This window comes from Perissodus microlepis, chromosome 9 (genome assembly GCF_051167445.1).
Source record: "Perissodus microlepis isolate ML-2025 ecotype Zambia chromosome 9, ASM5116744v1, whole genome shotgun sequence".
Classification (NCBI taxonomy): Eukaryota; Metazoa; Chordata; class Actinopteri; order Cichliformes; family Cichlidae; genus Perissodus; species Perissodus microlepis.
In genome coordinates, this window is record NC_140469.1 from 25,056,913 (window position 1) to 25,070,125 (window position 13,213).

The 13,213-nt window shown below is 38.9% G+C and overlaps 1 protein-coding gene across 1 annotated transcript in view; it reads right to left on the reverse strand.

Annotated features, from left to right (window-relative positions):
• Positions 1-8,951, reverse strand: part of LOC146380587 (cadherin-18) — a 186,547-nt gene extending 177,596 nt beyond the window's left edge. Inside the window, exon 1 of the mRNA XM_084939783.1 lies at positions 8,682-8,951. The gene's annotated coding sequence lies outside the window, so the exon portion shown is untranslated. The remainder of the gene's footprint in view (positions 1-8,681) is intronic.
• Between the last annotated feature and the right edge of the window lie 4,262 nt (positions 8,952-13,213).

Here is a 13,213-nt window from a genome sequence, read left to right on the forward strand (position 1 = left end):
GAGAATATTGCTTTCATACTGTGCTGATACTGGATAACGACTTTTTTCACGTGGGGAAAATAACTCATAAAAGTAGTTATTAGACCTACCGCTAATTTAGAATCGGAAGCGATTAAAACTGAGACTTTATCTTGTCAGCGCAGCATTTGCAATGCCGACGGTGAACGTAAAACCACCTAATGCTACAGAGGTCTATCATAGCAGCTTTTATGACTCTGAGGCAAGGTTAAATATTACATGCTCAACCTCATCTTTTTGGTATATTTAAAATAAATACTATATTTGTGTGCTTTCCAGTGAGTGGGTTTACCAAAGTCAATTCTGCAAGAATTTCACATGTTCTCCCATAATCTCCCATATTAGCCTCTCTTCACTGGCTCCTTGTTAAAACCAGATTGACTTTAATATCCTCCTCCTCACATACAAGCTCTTGTATAATCATGCCCCATCATCAAATTTTGCAAAAACAAGGCATCGGTAGAGCTATAAGCCAGAAACATGATATATCTCAGCAGGTTGTGCAGTTTGCCTTTATGCAAATTTGAGGAAATCAGACACATTCCTTCTTAAGAAGAAAGTATGGAAAAAAGGCTGAGGTATACCAAATTATGCAAGGACTGGACTGAAAATCTGCAGCAGATCTTGAGACATGGTGAAAGCTTTGTCATAGGGATACCTTTCAGCCAATTGTGTTTTCAGTGGAATTAAAAGTACCATGAGATTGAGATTCATCATGCAATATAATCTGGAATTACTATAAATCATGGATTGACCTTCCTAGAGCCTGGACCTTGAATTTATTGAAGCAGTGTGGGATTAACTTGACAGAGAATGGAACAAAGAGGCAGTTAACATACAAAGAAGAGCTTTTAATGGCCTCCAAGAAGTCTGGAGAACTAATTTTGAAGATTACTTAAAGAAATTACAAAAACACTTTCGTATGAGAGTTCAGACTTTGTTGAAGATCAAAGGTGATCATACCAAATATTTACTTTTAAGCTCATTAAAACGGTTCAAACTCTTTTATTGTGTCTATATGTATGTTTTCATGTTATAGACATAATATAAAGAACAGATAAATATAAAGAACAATGGCTATAGACTTTTGCACAGTATTGTATATGTAATTTTGTCTTACATTTTTCATATGTTAACATGCTGCCACAATGTTGATGTAAAGGATCTCATAGAAGCATAAAATCCCAATAGAGCACTTCACTGTCAGATTGCACTCTCTCTCCCATGGAACCAGCTCCCACTTAGGAGTTCTCAGAAATAGGTATCCTGTTAACTTTTAAGATTTGGCTTAAAATTTTCCAATTTGATAGAGCTTATACTGTAATTAGGGCTGGATCTGGTGGCCCTGAACCATGTCTTCGTTATTCTGCTACAGGTTTCTGGGAGACTTCCCATAATGCACCCAGAATGAGTATTTCTTATCCACTCCGATCGTTTCACTCACATGTCATGCATCAGTGAACAGATGGAATGTCATTAAATTTCTCCCCCAGTCTGTGTTTTGTCCTTTCTCCACATCTGATCATCATTTTTCTCTTTCCCACCACCCCCCAGTTGGTTGTGGGTGATCACTGCCCCTCCCTGAGCCCAATTCTGCCAGAGTTTCTTCCTGAAAGATTTCCTTGCCACTGTCCCCAAGAGTTTGCTCTCAGGTAGTCGGCTGATTGTTGGAGTTTCTATCCAACACTATAAGGTCTTTATCTTTCAATACAAAAGTACTGTTTTTGTGCATTAAGGATGTTTAGTGACATTATTGACATTATTTTTATCGTGAAAGTTTCATTTGTCAAGATATTAATTGAAGTATTTTAGAGAGGGAAGGTTACAATAACTTCCTGCATTATTACAAACAGACCTTGTTTGTCATCATTTTATAATAATAAAGAAGTATTTACATTGATCCAACTTCTCAAGGATTTCATTAAAGTCTGATATTAGGCTTTGAAACCTGAGTCTATGTTAAAACCGTCACTTTGAGTGGAATCCCCACAGTGAATTGAAGCAGGCACTTAGATACTCCAAAAACAGAGCACAACTTTGACAGATTGGGCGCATCCACAAACGTATGCACCACAATGTTTGAATGCCTCTGTGTGTGTGTGTGTGTGTGTGTGTGTGTGTGTGTGTGTGTGTGTGTGTGTGAGAGAGTGTGTAATGTTAATTACATAAACTGGCTTGGATCAAATATATTGTCATCCTATTATGTTGACACACTCAAAACAACAACATTTGTCTCTCTCTGGTATGTATCATATATATATAGATATATCACTTTCTGTTTTTTTGTTTGATTTTCTTTCCCTAACACAACAGTGGAGTTTGCTTTGAGCAATCTCTGCAGATCAGCTGTGGAAAAACTGGACCTTTTCAAAACAACATCCACTTCACTGGCCACATGAAGGTATTTCTGCCTCTTGAGGCATTAAACTGTGATTTTGATCTTCCATTTTTGAACCATTTTTGCTTTACTGCATTCCAGTTTTCTCTTAAATTTGTGAGAGAATAATTTTCATTTCAAAAAGAAAGAAAGAAAGAAAGAAAGACTTTACCTCTGTTCTTTGTTGATCAGTATCTTTGCAATATATTAACAACACCTGAACGTACAAGGAGATTAGTATGGACGCAGGGAAAAGATAGCAGACATTTGTATTTACCCACTGGACCCATTGATCAAAGTAAACACATGGCTGGTGGAATGAATGTGCCCCATGTGGAATGAATCAGTGGGGATCAATGAAATGAGACCAAACAGGTTACAGCCTGTATCGCAACTAGGTCTCACTTTCTTGTCACATTCAGTAGGTTGGTTGGGAGTCCTTGGAGTCACATGTTAATGCACTTTAGCATTTTGTGGAGGGCTATCATTGTGAAACGGGGCATTTTAATCCAAAAGACATTGCTTCTTAATTCTATCTGAGTTGTCACACAGGGGACAACATTCCTACCCTTCTTGGGAAAAGTGATACAAATAGTGTGAACTGATCTTTCAGTCCTTAAAAAGGACACATTTCTACATAAGTATTGTAGACATGTAGTAATTTAGGGGGTTATATGTAGAGCTATAAGCCAGAAACTTTATATATCTCAGAATATTGTGAAGTTTGTCCTTAAAGAAAGTTGGGGAAATTGGAAAAATCCCTTCTTAAGAAGGGGAAGCACTGAAAAAAGGTGAAGGCATACCAAAGTATGCAAGAACTGGACTAAAAAGCAGTGGCAGCAGATCTAAAGACATGGTGGAGACTCTGTCATAGGGATGCCTTTCAGACAATGGTGTTGTCAGAATTAATGGAAACAAAAGTACTGTCAGATCTGGATTCACCATGCAATACAATCTGGAAATACTATTAGTCATTTGTTGGCCTCCCCAGAGCTCGGACCTCAACATTACTGAATCATCTCAACACAGAATGGAACCTATATTTATATTTAGATATTTGTGAATGTTTGGTACCTGTTGCAGATAGCAAAGAAAGAATGTAATTCTACAACGACCTAAGTTTCTTTATTGTATTTATACACAACTTAAAGTTCATCCCAAAAGGTTGATTATATTCATCTGGACGTAGCGTTTTCAGTGGGAGAAATGTTTCGTCACTCATCCAAGTGACTTCTTCGAAGTACAAATATACCGTTTATATGGTTTGGGAAACCTGCAGTCAGATGAGACTGAAGAAGTCACTTGGATGAGTGATGAAATGTTTCTCCTGCTGAAAACGCTACATCCAGATGAACAGAATCAACCTTTTGGGATTTACTTACCTGGGTTATTCAGCATGCATCAAGACAACTTTTAAAGTTTAAACCCAAACAATGTGTAGTTCAACATTTCAATCCTTATTTTCAGTGCTGCCTTGAAATTCTGAGCACTGTCATATGTTCCTGTGGACTTTTATTATACTGTAACCATATTGGTTACCTGTATGACAAGAAATAACCATTTCAAACAATTTGCTCTCAGTGTCTAATATTGCCTTGACCCATGTGGCACAGATGAAAAGAACACGTTATGCATATCTCACATATGCTATCCTATTTGGTGTTATGGAAATGAGAATGTATTGGTAAATAGTAAAGGTCAGTTTGCACGGCCAAAAATACAAAACGATACACAGATGAAAAATAAGGTGAAGGTCATAAAGAACTGGAAAAGTTCCAGATGTGAAAAGTTTGTTATAAAACCAAATACCTTTGTTCTCATTGCTAAGCAGATAATTCTAGCTTCTAAAATAGAGACAAACAGATGTATGAATCACAGACGCTCAGCTGGTGAAGGTGTTTTCAAACTAGAGGAAGCATCTCGGATTTGCCCGGAACTGTTGTTGCTTTGTTAGACCCCCTCTCAAACAGCTTTTCTATCTTTTCACTTCCAGCTGAGTAATGATGAAGAAATGCCATCAAAGTAATCTTTTAAAGGGCACTTCCCTAGACACACAAAGAGGATCTGGAGCCATGATGCTTCCCCTGGGACACATTCAAAAAAAAAAAAAAAACTCTTAAAGTGAGCAAAACCTCAAAGGTGGAAAACAATTACAAAGCCGCTTACTTTCCTAACTTTGAGGGGAAAAATGAAAAGAACAAAGTTCCAGCTTTATTAAATTGTCTTACTCTCTGCACTACATTTTGTCTTCTCCCCTCCATTACTTTGAATATAAAAGTTCTTATGTGAAATACTGAAACGCTTCTTTTTAATTGGTAAAATGCAAATAAAGAGAACGTTCTTTTGTATCGTGCTCACAGAGAGTGAAGTTCCCTCTTGTATTCACAACTTCCTCACTCTTAAAGCAAGACAGTGATCAATCATCCATTTGCCTTTAACACTAGGCTTCTTAAAGTACAGCCACTTGGAGATTCATTTTCTTTACGGTTCGGAGTGTTATTTTCTAAAAGAGGCAGATGTCAGCTAGGGGTTAGAATAAAGGTTTGAGTTTCTTCTGAATGCAGTTTGACATGTCAGTAGAAAGACATTTTGGCAGCTTTTCCATCTGAAGGAAATCTATCGCGCACAGACTGAAGACAGACAAAGAAGGCAGAGCTTTATGATTGTATAGAGAAGATAAACATCAGCGTTGCCTACACTGCTGACTAAATATAGCTATTGCATTACTGAAAGTTAATGTTGATTTTTAAGCAGCAAATATAAAAATATGTTGCAGCCTTAAAATTGAAAGGATCTTTCAACCCTGTATTTCAAGCTATTTGAGAAGTGTGAAATTCTTGTTCTCATTTAAAGTTTCATGTCGTTCATGTCAAGCAGAGTTCAGTCTGTGGCATGAAAGTAATTTAGCATTGGCACCATTATACTTATTATATTCCAGTATCAGGTAGCAGCTGGGTAATTCCACCTATCTGCTGGAGGCATTTTTAATCAACAGCTATACGGAAAGTGCAACAATGGAATCCTGTTAGCTCTGAAACCCAGATGCAGACCATCCGTTGCTAATAGCCCTATTCAAACAAGAGGAGCATTATGTTCATTATTAATGAATTATGCCTCAGCTTCTGTGTTTCATGATTTCATTCGCATAATGAAATTTCCTGAACCTCTGCTGGGCTGTACACAATCGTGCACAGTCACAATTTTATAATTGTTAATGTCTGATTAGGTAATGTTTTTTGACAATAAGACATATTTGTTCTATATATTGTATTAGTAATCCTCAAACAGTATCTATTTTACTGATCTGACATAAATTTAGTTCCCCCTTTGTTCGGCTGTATTGTATGGACTTCCTAAGACTGAGGCTATTTTGATAAATGTAAACACACAGTTTCATAACAGTGTCTGTGACCTTTATATGTGGAAAATCTAAAGATGGCCACCAAAAGTTCAATAGTGTTCTGTTCACTAAGAGTAACTTTGGGTAAGTTGGTAGGAAAAATACATGAAATCAAGCATATGCTGACAGCTGAATAGATGACCTGACCTGAAGAGCAGACCAGAGTTGTGCACTATGAAGCAAGTTAATGGCAGCCAGTTTCTTTGCTGGCATGGCATAACCCAAAGCCTCAATCTGCGCATGCCTACAAAGAAGAGGACAATTGATGCTTTATGAACTCTTCTGCACAAAATGGATTGATCTTGAGCTGCCTAGAATGAGTAAGGGGAGCAAGTGATGCAGATATATGAAAAATATATAATAATAATAATAAAAGAACCCAGTACTGTAGCACAGATGTTACCATAGAAATCTAGCACGGTAAAAACAGAATTGCCCTTATGATGCTGAAACTCTGACTTTAGGTTCAACACACTTTGCCAAGTCATTAATCTGTACGGCCCTCAGGAGTCCTGTCAGGAGCCAAGTTTTAAAAGGATACACTGTTGACACAAGACGTCATTAATTAGAAAAATGTCAGCAGAACTTGTTCTAATGTTATCACACTACCAACGGGTGGGTTGCCTTTGTTTGTCTTGCTGTTGTTCCCCCCCACCCCTATACAGTTTCATGAAAACTGCCTGATATCACGGCTGAACACGGTCACTGCGGAATCGCTGTAATCGAAAAAACAGGTTGATCGCAATCTCTTGTAGTCAATGCAATGACTTAGGGAGAGCCAGTGAACTCAAAATAGAACAATTTGGTAAACAAGGGACAGAAACTCTTTATCATACTGCACACCCAATATAGAATTAAATAAATCTTGGTTTCTAATATGTTCATGCCGCAGCTATTGCTCCATTGAAAACAATATGGTTGTTCTATTTCTGGCAAATTAAGATTAATCACGATGTATAATTGCATTCAGGACTCATTCAAAAACAAAAATCTAAACAAAACAAGAAAAAACAAACACCCCCAAAGGAATTTATATTGATATTCTATCAAAATTAAAATTAAGCCTCACAATCTACAAGGTGCAACATTGGCTTTGACATCAGTGGCAGAAAGAGACTTAAAGGTGAACTCTTAGAAGTGCACAGCATGAACACCTCTTTAAAGACAGATTAGCAGGAGAGTTGTGACATTGCTAAAAATGTTGCTTGAGAGAAAAAACAACAACAAAATTTGCATTGGCTAAATCAATGTAAATACAGCCAATCTGATATAAAACTGATGATGCTCTGTTTTTGATTCTTTTAACTACTACTAAATTTTTACGATACCATTTCAAGACAAATATAACTGTTCACATAAACTGTTTACCATTTCATTCATACATTTGCAAAATACTGGATTTTTTTTAAACCACAGTGCTGCTGGTGCCCCATTCAAATGAGAATCTTTAACAATGCTGTTAGCCAGAAGTGGAAAAACATGACCGCGTACGGCACACTAAGCCTTGACATGACAAATATCACAAAAAATAATAATAATAAAAAAATGAATCTGTTTAATGACATAAAACCAACACTAGAAAGAGTCCAAATCAATTACAGTGAACAAGTGGTGAAATCTGCTTTCTCACAGGTTGTTTTACTCAGTAAACATCACTGTTTTGGGTGTTGTCTTACTCAATTGAAAAAAAATCTCAACAGTATCGCACTCTGAGCCAGACTCTTTGAAATCCAGCTGTGTTGACAATCTTGCGTCAGACTTCAGCTTCAGTGCACCTCAATACTTTCTCATGTAGGAGCACATCAACAGCCAGCCTCACTGAGATGTTACACATTCTTTGTCTGTTCCCTTTTGCTCTTTCCAGCAGCTTGTCTTACACCGGCTGCATTATAAAACAGAGAGTCAACATGAAATCAACTTAAAGCTATGCCACAGAGTATCAAATCAATTCCCTTCCCTCGGGCTGGGGTTGCATATCAACCTCTCGCCACATTTTGCTGTGTGTGTGTGTGTGTGTGTGTGTGCGTGTGCGTGTGTGTGTGAGTGAGAGAGAGAGAGAGAGAGTATAATAGAGAAGAATGCACTAAAAAATCTGTCATGCAGTACAACAGTTAACTTCATAAAAATCTTTGTTTTTCACCCCCACCCCCACCACCACCCTACCACCCCCCATTCTGAAGGAAAACAACCAGCAAAAAGGACAATAAGTAACTGAGTGCCTTCAGCAGCATATTTCAACACATTTATACAAAAGCTTCATTTTAAAAGGTAGAAACTCTGACGCATTTTTCCACAGTTCCTGTGATCAACAGTTGGTATATGCCAAGTCCCACTGAAGCAGGATGTACCATAAAATACCGAGAAGTGGGTTTCAGCCAGCAAGTGTGCTTCTGTTTGGCAAAGCAACACAGTGCAGTTTCCTTTTAGCTCCACCAAGAGTTCAGTAACTGAATTCACATGTTTATCTCAATGTTTCTCTTTATGAGTTGCTAAAGGAAGAGCTGCCTGCAGACTGTGGGAACCATGATTGCGTTTGGTTGTCTGTGGTGGGGTTTGGGATTAGTAACTTGCAAGGGGACATTAAACTTTATTGTATGCCATCAAGTAATGCTCCAGAAATGTCTAATGTAGCCCCCACCCCCGATGTCTTAAAGACCATTACATAGTTAGCTTTTGGCTGGTTTACTAAGCTACCATAGCAACAGTGTCACCAAATCCTTCCTGAAGAAAAAAAGATCTAATTGCTACTAAATGTGAATTAAACAATAAATTGGGAAGCGACTCATCCACAAGACTTTGAAAGATGCATTCAGCCAGCATACATTTCATACACCACAAACTCTGAAGCTTATAAAGGCAAAGCGCTTTGTTTTGCTCTCACCTTACCTGTGCAGCTTGAGTTCCAGATGGGCGGTTTACAGATGACTGATACTTCAGCTTGTGGATGGTGTACAGGAGGAAACACGTTTAGCAGCAGCAATAGCAGTCAGAGGAGAGGAAAGGAGAAGAAAAATAGGGGAGGAAGAGGAAGAAAGCGCAAATGCTGAATTATGGATGTGGAGGGGAGGTGGTGAGGAGGGGGGCGAGGGAGGGATTCCTCCGCCGCCCTTACTTCCCAGATCGCAAAGCGTGAATCATCTTCTGCATGGATCAAATGGCACAGTCCACTGAAGGGCTGGATCTGCGCAGTGAACAGAGCAGAGGGTATCTGCTGAGGCTGGAATGGGATGCAATGGGGGAGGCGGGGGAGGTGATGGTGGTGGTGTGTGTGTGTGTATAACAGGGGTGGGGGGCAGTTATGCTATATGAGAAACAGCCCAGCAGAGGAGTGTTACACGTAGTATGGAGAACCATTCGTCAGCTCAAATATGCAGCAGCTGTTAACTAGCTTCTCTCTCTCTTTCTTCCTTTCTCCTCACTTCACATTCAGCTCGCCTCTGTTCACGCAGTTTATACTTCAGGTAATCAATACCTGCGATTCTTTATGGCAACTGCCTTTCAAACAATATATGTTCTTTCTTAACCCAGACTTTCTAAATACCTTAGCTTGTTTCAACATAGTTCCAAACAACTTTCTTTAGCATCAGATTATATTCTACAAAAGGATGCGGTCCCTGAGCTTTTTCCTCTTTGTTTTCTGGCTACACTATTTGCATCACACTGCAGTTTGTTCCTATTTATTTATTTATTTTGGCTGTGAAAGGCAAAATTAAAAGAATATCTGGCTCCTGGGAAGCAAAATATAAAGAAATGAGAGGTATAATTTAAGTCTGTTTTATCTTGCAGCAAATTTACCAGACAGCATCTCCTCAACCCATTAAAATTTAAGAAAGTAACCCTCAAGTCCCTCACAGACTTTCTGTAGACGCACACTATAACGTTTTAAGTGTATAAATTATACAATGATACATTCTAAACAAGAGCCCTATGGTGATGTGTGTTCCCATGATCTATGAGTGGACAAACAGTAGAACATATACTGTTTTCCAGCAGTATCACACGTAAATGCAAATTGATATGGTTTCCTTATAAATTTAGAATGTTCGATTTGTTCAGGAAGAGCTAGCTCATTAAACATCTAGCACATATGAACAACATTAACATATTCATTTATATCTGTCTCTCTGGCCACACAGCAAGTTTTGTACCCGCTAACTAATAAGTAAAAAGTCTGTCTGTACCGCAGCTAAATGCTCCACTAAGTTGGTCAGCTAACTTTATTCATTTGAGCTATTTGAACTGGAAAGTCTATCCCTCATTAAACAACTTCATTTTTGGCTGGGAATGCTGTTAATGAGAATGGTGGAAAGTCCAATGAAGCAGTGTGTTGTACACTCTAAAACGAAAAGCAGTGAGCCCAAGTATGTTTAAAATAAAATCTATATTTTTTTAAAGAACTGTCAGCTGATAATTCTCTGTGGGTGCACCATTATGAGCCTTAAGGTGCTTTCAAATAACACACACTTCACTGACACTATGGAGGGCAAAAAGTGGAGTAAAAACTTGATACTCTTTCTGAATGAATTATACAACAAAGTACATCCGAGTTTGTATTGAGAGTGCATCAAGAAAACCCTTTCTTGGAAACAGGTTCTAATTAGTGGTGTGTATTTTAACAGTTGAATAGCGTGTAGTACACAGCTTGGAATATGTGTTCCCCCGATAGCTTTATAGATCTATTAAGGCTTTTGGAGTAATGAGGAAAAGAGGTTTAGAAATCAGACTGAAATTTGCTGGTTGTTTTGAAAATTCTTTCTATTTTGGTGGATCCTCTGCTGCTTTCTTGACTAGTGAGCTAAACCAAGCAGCAAGCCCATTTTCCCTTTCATATTACAAAAAATAAAACCCTCAAAAAACACTAACTACTGCAACCTAAATTGGCTGGACGAAATTTCTTCTACTGCTCATCTTTTTAAACAATGCGAAGAGGATTCTAGCAGCACCACTTAATCCTGTGATATTTGCTCTCAGCCAGTGAGAAAAAACATTCAGTTGCTCCAAACACTAAGTGAATTTCCATTAAAAGCTCCTCAAACGTCACCTCCTTCAAAGTAGATCCACAATCTTGAAAACTGTAAGCTGAGTCTCACTGAAAAACTTCTGTTTGAGCTATATTTCACCTTGTTTAGCAGCATCTACTTATACTTCATCAACCTCAGACTTTATGAAAATAAACTAGAGGTAATAATGCATCTCCGCTATACTGCGAGACAAAAGGCAGGGGTCTGCAACTCGAAGCCTCTCTCGTCTACCATTTGAGAGTTAGTTACATCTCATTACATTATCTTACAGCTTTACTGCTTCCATTCTGCACAGTGTGAAAGCTATCATTTACAGTAGAATATAATAAACTGGTTCAAGTGATCATTTCCTGCATTGATTGAATGCTCCGGCAAACTCAGCCCTGTGTTATAGCAGTGCATTTTGAGGCTCTCTGTCTTCCATCCCAGCGCAATATTCAGCTCTGAGAGCATAATATTTTATGGGTGATGGACAAGTGATCACTAGAAAGTGCAGTTCAAGGACACTGCAGCACTGAGCAAGGATGAGAAAGACTGAAACATTTTGATCTGGCTGCCACTTGAATTCCGTTTGTCTGCTTCTGCATTACAAATGAATATACTTTGGTGTATACCATCCATAATACTGAAATCTCAGATTTAAAAATCTTAAACTTGATTTTAAGGTATTGGGTTTTTATTTTCTTTTTGCTGACTTTTCATACTTAACTGTCGGCCTGTCGAAAAGCTGGCCAGAGGCTTTGTGGAGCAGGCTTTTAGACATAAAAGCCTACTCCAAAAGCTCACGGAGCCACTGAGGACCAAGCTGAGCTGCCTCCTCCATCTCAGCCACTGCATGCACAGCCTCAAATGCATGTTGTTCAACCTGCTCCAGTGCAGAGAGCAGAAATACACAGTGGAGGTGAGCCAAGAATACCTGACTTCAGGGAAGGTGAGGATCCTGAAAGTTTCTTTTTACGATTTGAACGCATAGCTAAAGTTGAATGGGCAGCTAGAGTGGTCACGTTATTGACTGGAAAAGCCCTTGATGCTTATGCTGGCATGGATGAAGAACAGTCTGACTCTTATGATGCCATTAAAGCTGTTATCCAAGTTTAATGTAACAGAGGAGACCTACAGATACCGGTTCCAGAGCACCAGTGTACCAGTGGGAGAGAGTGTGCGTGAAACCTACAATCGGATAAAGGGACTCTATAAGCGATGGATGCGTCCTGACAGTCGGAGCAAAGAAGAGATTGGCGGAACAATTATTTTGGAACAGTTTCTTCGCGTGCTGCAGCCAGATGTCCGCACATGGGTGAAGGAGAACAACCCAAAGACAGGAGAGGAAGCTGCAGATCTGGCTGAACGTTACCTAGCTGCTCATCGTGAAGTGAACCTTCTAAGTCAAAGATGACTGTGGGGAGACCAAGGTTTGTGGAGGTAAAACCTCCAGGGGTGACTAGTGTTGAAAGCTTGGACACTAGGGGTGGTAAGAAGCCTATACATTGCAGTCAAAGGTACAATCTCATTTGTTATTACTGTCAGCAGCCTGGTCATAAAGCTTCTTTATGTCCCCTAAGAAAACCAAAGTCAGTAGAGTTGTGTGTAGTTCCCTCCACAGGTCTTGAGGGTGAACTAACTGGTGATGGTTTAGTGCCACATAAGCATGTGGTAGATGTTTCAATAAATGGCCAAACAGTAAAGGCTCTTGCTGACACTGGTAGCTCACAAACCTTGGTTGAATCTTCTATGTTGAGCAACTTTAACAAACCTGTAAATATTACTTGTGTTCATGGGTGTCAAAAAGATTATCCAACAGCAGATGTCACTATTGAAGTTGAAGGCCAAGCATGTATGTTAACTGTAGGAGTGTTGGATCAGTTGGCATATGATGTCATTCTGGGAGAAGACTTACCAATCTTAGACAGTTTGGTTCACAATAACTCTGAAGCCTATTCCTGTGCTGTTGTCACTCGTTCAATGAAAAGGGGTTTAGAACCACTGCCAGATGTAGATGATGACTTATTTGAAGGAGGGAGTAAAATCAGGAAAACAAAACGACAACATAGGCAGGAGAAAAATAAAAACAGTGGTAGGGCAAAACTTCCGGAACCAACCTTACCAATGTCTCCACCTATTGATCTTCAGTGGGAGTTTCCCAATAATTTTAGAGAAAGACAGGAAATGATCCATCTTTAAAAACTCTCTTTAAGAAAGCATGCAACGTGGATGACGGAAAAGAAAATGCTGTAGGGCTTAAAAGTGTAACTGGAGAACCTTTCATAATAAAGGATAAACTTCTGTATATAGCAGACATGGAGAAACCCAGACTTGTTGTACCAAAAGAGTACCGATCAGTAATTCTGCATTTGGGCCACACTGTACCATGGTCAGGACATTTGGGACAGGCAAAGA